At 39.6% G+C, this 6,462-nt stretch overlaps 1 long non-coding RNA gene across 1 annotated transcript; it reads left to right on the top strand.

Annotated features, from left to right (window-relative positions):
• Positions 1–4,361: 4,361 nt before the first annotated feature.
• LOC111926072 (uncharacterized) lies at positions 4,362–5,341 on the top strand. The gene is made up of 3 exons (XR_002862650.2): positions 4,362–4,538; positions 4,857–5,016; positions 5,119–5,341. It is a non-coding gene; the product is annotated as an uncharacterized LOC111926072 (long non-coding RNA).
• The last annotated feature ends 1,121 nt before the right edge of the window (positions 5,342–6,462 follow it).

Below are 6,462 nucleotides of genomic sequence, written 5' to 3'. Positions count from 1 at the left end.
TGCGTATATTGGTTTCAAGGTCTTCATAGAGGTATGTATGTGCAAACCTGAACTTTTGAATGTTGTTACTTGTGGAACACACCATTAATATCCCTAATGGATATGAACAAATTGATTATGGGGAAAGTTCTAACACAGTAGAACTTCTCCTTGATGAAGGTGTTGTTCCTTTGTATAAGTAGATGATGTTGTCAGCTCTTTAATAAAGATGTAAATAGATTGATTTTATATAACTTGCAGCCCTAAGACAAAAAAGATGCCTTTTTAAAAAATGCTTTTTGCCTGCAGTGGCTGAACATGACAGAAATAATAATCAGTCTTCACAGAATTGCTATGAAGTGATCAGTCTGAATGTTTAGCTTTAAGCAAGAGAGCAAAAATATTGAAAACCTGAGTGATATGCTCCAAATCACAGAGTGGCAAAATCCAAAATCCTAATCTAAAAGACCTAATCTGGGTTAATTGACTGTGCTGAGACCCCACTAATCATCTCTTGGAGAGGAGAGATAGAAATGATTTGCAAACTTGGTGGATATTCAAAATGAGTTTGATCCTAAGCTGTCAAGTTTGACATCTCAAAAAATTTTCAAGTTTGAGCCTTTTGCCTTGCAGTATGAAGAAAGAATGAACTGGAATCTGTATGAACAGAAATTATTTTATTTAGGATCTATCTGTTTCTCTGCTGGACTAGAAATGGCAATAACTTTTCTGTGATCCGTGTTTCAGTGCCCTACTGACAAGTGAAAACGTGCACAAGTAGTGCAGTTTATTGCAAGTACAAATGAGCAACTGTAGAGAGATTATTCATTGCACCCTGCCACAGCTCAAGCACAGAATTAATTCAGTGCAGATGTTGAACAAATGGTTTGAATTTTGTTGCAGAGGATGATGCTAGTGACTGCTGACATGGGGAATAACCGCTGTGTCTGCTGGACTTAACATTGCTTGAGCAAAAGTTCAGACTGATGGGGTTTTGCCATTTTGGATCCTCTTCATTAGCAAGGTAGCCAGGCAAGGGGATCCCATATGGCTGGGGCTGTGCCACAGTCACTTTGCTTGTATTCTCTAGCTATCAAAACTTGAAATAGAAAAGGAAAATGGCTTCTGTTCAGCATTATGTGCAGTGCTATTTATCCTAGAGAGATTCTCTGGTGTTGATGTACTGGCTTGAGATCTTCATCAAGATATACTGTAAGTCATAAACATAATATCCACAGGCTTTGAAACACTCAAAGGATTTGTAAAGATGATATATTGATATCAAAGATTCTTTCAAGTCTAGTTTCCAAAAGAATCAGATATTGATGATTATATGTTATAAAAGCGGTAGAGGAATGTTATATGTTTGCCAAAAGTAGAAAACTGTTTTTGGGAAACAAACCTTTGCCTTACATCCACACTTGATCACATTAGCCTGAAAGATTAATTTTAAAATATTATCACAATGATAATTTCTATTGGAAAAAGCATGCCAGAGGGAGAGAAATAGAAGCTGGGAAAACAACTGGGAAGGAATCAGATTAGAAAACTTTCTCAGCATCTTCTGGATTAGACAAGTTCATTCTATAACATTCAAGGCAGAGCTGTGGTGAAAGAGAGAAAAATGGAGAAATCATGGCTGTGACAAATGTTCTTCTGACAGAGCCAGGATTTTACTTGGCACAACCAAACCTGTTTCATTCCAAAGATGGGGGCTGTGGAAAGCATCTCTCATGCTGGCAAAATAAATTGCCTTCATGGTATGTCTCCCCTTTGTGAGGTGCCATACAAGATATCCTATACCTCCGCTTACATCAGGTGGAGGAACCACAGCTTACAAAGCCTCTACTGAATTAGTGTAAATATATGCAACATGCAAATCAGGAAAGGAGTATAATGAGAGGAACAAAATAGTTTCAAATGCTAAGGGATATGAACACTGAAAGAAGTTAATTGAAAACTGTCAGGAGCTAATATAATATGAGGAAAAGAAAGAATAAGTGAATTAAATGGAAACATCAGGGTAAAAAGAAAAAAATATTTCAGAAGAAACTTACATGTATGAATAAATATATCAAATGGACACTTACTGCTTCTCATTAGAAATGTGTTCTGGAGTACAACTACCAGCTGGTGATGCTTTCAATTCTTTATAAGGCATTGCAAATTCTGTGAGATGGAGAGACATGGTGAATTGTGGAAATGCTTCCTAATATTTATCCTGCACTGATTGAAAACAAGCCATCCAAGCTTAAAGGAAAAGACTGCTCATCACTGGAAGGTGTAAGTGGCCACATGTGCACTCATCTGATGGGAGGAGAGAAGTGTGCCCCGTGCTTCTGTAGGATGCATGGCCAAGAGCAATCCTAAGTGTCATAGTAAGCAAACTTCTGCTATGATTGCAGTGGTGCTCTAGCATTTTAATAGCAACTAAAGGAGTAACCTCATTTAGGACCCATGGCTCAAGGACCCATTGGCTCAGGACCCATTACTTGGAATGAAAATAGGCAAATACCTGTCATGATAGGTTATTTTTTTCCCCATTTTATCAGCCTCTGGAGACTAAACTGCTGAAAGTTGGTCAAACTGGCAAGGGGGCTAATGGCCTTCAGCCATGGTAGCTGGTGGGATCCAAATGAGCAGATGATGATGGCATGGTGATGGTTCCAGCTCTGTGAAGGAAAACTCCCGCTGATTTGGAAGTTCTCCTTGATGAACACCACATGTCTATACTGAACTTTCTCTTCTATTTATTTTACATTTTCTATGAAAGTAATTTCTATGTGAAGGAATAAGGAAACTACATGCTTAAAAACAAAATCTAACTGTAGTGCTTAGAAGTATGTTTATTCAACTGTGAAGTTCCCTGCTGAAACAGGGATTGATAGACGTTAGCCATATTTTATCACTACTCTCATGAATGCCAGGACTAGAAATGCTCAGGAAAAGCTGATGCCAACAGTAATCTGAGCCATCAGCCCTCAGCTGAACATGTAGTGAGAGGATTTATTCTTGCTTTTTTTCATTGTGCTTATTCCAGACTTCCCACAGCAGGTCTTAATGAAAAATATTCCAGAGTTCAGTGACAGTTCCAAGTAACTGACAGATGAAACAAAGTTCACCAAGAACTTTATTAAGGAAGAGGATACCTGAGACAGGATTTAGGAGAGATGCAGGTGATTAGCAATCAGTGCAGGTGAGTATCAATTATACTGTGATCCTCAAGACTTTCTGTCAGCTTGCAGTCAAGCTGCACATGCTTACTCTGTGTTGACAATCCAGTCTTTGACTTTCTAAGCAGTCAAAGTTTGATGTCTTCCCAGTCCAGACCAACTTTCTTTGTGCTAATAGTAATTATGGAGCAAGCATTCCATGTCTAAAACCTAAGGGGATGCCAAACTTGAGCTGCTTTCTTCTGTCTGTCTTGTTTGTAGGTCTGACTGCTGTACATGGTGGGAAGAGGACACATCTGCCCCAGGATGGTCTCATGCACAACGTGCAGCAGCAATGAGCTTTGTCCTCAGGCTGCCACTGTGTCCCTTTAATGCAGCAGTACAGCCCATGCACTTCTCTGTCTGCTTGTGAGATGTTTTGTCTGGCGAGGGTGAGAATTGCAAACCTATTTCAGGTCAGGAGAAATCTTCCCCTCTGTTACTATGTGCATTTGCCTATGAATAATTTGACATTCATTTTAGCATGTGAACTATAAAATACTCTTGAATTTCACCAGATGAGGATTGTCTGAACAACCTACTAGTTCATGATACATTGCAGCTCATGGCAAGGAAAGTATCCAGGAGTGGCTCTTAATAGAAGGGATTTTTCTGTTTCTTTGTCTCTTCATCACCTATCCATCTTCACATGAACACACACACACTCTTGATTATTACTTTGATTAAAATCTTGAGAAAAGTAGAAAGACTTGCAGATTCATTCCTGATCAATGCTGTGTTTAGCTGCATAGTCTGTCCATATTCTCATCACATAATGATGATATTTTTCTGCCTCTGATAAAGAAATAGACACAACCTGTCTGATTGATTAATGGGATGTAGTTGCACATAATGTTACTATGTATGTGTACACTGAACCAGTCACAAACAGCATAATATACAAACAAATTTTTGTTAAAGGAATTTACAAATAACTTCTGCTAAGAGACAGCAAATGCAGGTAAAATTCATTGAAATAGTGATTCATTGCAATTACTTGATTTGCTTTTGAATACATTTATACGCATATGCAGAGAGAATGTGGGATTTTATGAAAGAGGGAGAAATAATTCAGGATTTTCTTTGTTTCTATACAAACAAAATCTGTATGCAAGGGAGGCAGGGAAAAAGGAGAAAAAAAAGAGCAGAACATTTATGTTTTCCAGAGGCACCTTGACATATCAGTCCTGATTTACTGCACCTTACAAGAACTTAGAGGGAAGGTTGGAGACATTATTTTCCAACTGGGAAGTACTGAATGGAATTGCTGTGAAGTACTGCTTCATCAGTATTCAGGAGAGTGATGTTCACTACAGCTGGTTGAGAGATGCTGCTTCTGCTCGAGAGGTAATGCTGCATGCCTCTCCACTTCTCTGGGAATCTTTCTACTCTGGAACACTAGCTTTGATCCAGGATTTATGAAAATCTGTTTAATAGCAGTGCAGAGAATGAGTGCAGAGACATTTATAACAGCCAAAATAATTCAGTCATGACCTCTTTGTGTTCCCATAAAACTGTTTTTCCCTCAGCATCAGGAGATGAGTCAGCAGTAGTGATAACAAGAGTTAGAGAAATACTGGAAAAAACAAGTGTCCCAAGTACTTTGGCAGTGAGAAATTAAGCCTCAAAGTGATTTCTTCATGGAACATTTTTTTCTCTCTCCAGGACACCAAATTGACCGAGTATACTAAAGAAAGAAGAAAAAGAGGGAGAGAGAGAGTGAAAACAGGACTTGGATGATATTTCTTGGTGTCTGCCAATATCTAACATGCTTTTGGAAAAGTTGTGTAACAGAACCTACCAAGAGAGCCCAGTTTGAATAGAGGTTAGTAATCCTTTCTATTTGGTGCTATGTTTGTGGTTTTGCAGAACTGACCCACAGGGCCTCATTTTTTGACTGGTGAAACAGGCTCTATTTATTCTTAAGCCTATAGGGATCAAGAAGCTGTCCTCTGAATGCATGCCTGACTTGAATTTGCCATCAGTTTACCAGCAGCACTATTATTCTTAAGCCTATAGGACACTTTGAGTGATGGAAAGCCTTGAATATTGTCTTTTATGAAGGAGAGTCTTTGCCTCCAGTGATCAAACATACAGGTACAATGTCAGGCAACTTGCAATATGAAGTGTTATGTTTGAAATAATTAAACAAGGACTGTTGCAAAGGGGTTTTTTATGGTTTTCAGTGTTTTTAATACAATATCTTTTAGATATTTTAATCTACTCTGCGTGACAAATTAAAAGCAGTGTTGCACAATGTTTTTCATTACAGGAAAGTGTCAATAATTTAAATTTTCAAATGAAGGAATATGATTTCTAATAGTGAGCTACCTTTGTTTTCATGGCCTTTAGGTGATGGCTATGAAGAAAAAGGCAAGGAAAATTATTGAATTTTTTTTTTTTTTTTAATCTTCTTCATGACAATGAGAGACAAAACTGAGGAGGCATATTCCTACGTGTTGGGAAGTTTGCATCCAGGGACTCTCCAAGGCTGATACCAATGCTGAAAACTGCTGCCCAAGTCTGAAGCAGGCAGTCTGCCTTCTGAATGACAGTCAGGCATGGGATGGGTAGTGGTAGTGGGTGACTCCCTCCTGAGGAGAACAGAGAGCCCCGTATGACCCAACCCACAGGGAGGTCTGCTGCCTCCCTAGGGCCTGGGTACAGGATATTAACGAGAGACTCCCTGGGCTGAGGCAGCCCTCTGATTATTATCCGCTGCTCTTACTCCAGGCTGGCAGTGATGAGATTGAAAAGAGGAGCAGCAGGGAAATTAAAAGGGGTTTTAGGACACTGGGTCAAGTGGTTGATAGGGCAGGAGAACAGGTAGTGTTCTGCTCAGTTCCTTTCATGGCAGAGAAAAATGATTAAAGGCATAGGAGATTCCACATTATGAACAGGTGGCTCCAGGATTGGTGTCATCAGCAGAATTTTGGGCTCTTTGATCATGGGGCAACTTTTACAGCACCTGGACTGTTGGAACTGGATGGGTTGCACCTCTCTGTTAAAGGCAGAAGGATTTTAGCCCATGAACTGGTGGAACTCACGGAGAGGGCTTTAAACTAGGTTTGAAGGGGGAATGTGATGCAGCTGGGTTCTCTGGAAGCAGGCCAAGGTTGATAAGCCTGAGTTAGAGGTGAAATCAGAAGCCCAGCTGTACACTAATGCACACAGCATGGGTAACAAACAAGAAGAGCTGGAAGCCAAGGTGCAAGAGCAAAGCTAGGATGTAGTCACCATCATGGAACTGTGATGGGACAACTCACATGGC

Source organism: Cyanistes caeruleus, chromosome 2, assembly GCF_971803275.1.
Source record: "Cyanistes caeruleus chromosome 2, bCyaCae1.hap1.1, whole genome shotgun sequence".
NCBI lineage: Eukaryota > Metazoa > Chordata > Aves > Passeriformes > Paridae > Cyanistes > Cyanistes caeruleus.
The sequence above is the reverse complement of the archived record's forward strand: the minus strand, read 5'-3'. Positions and strand labels throughout refer to the sequence as shown.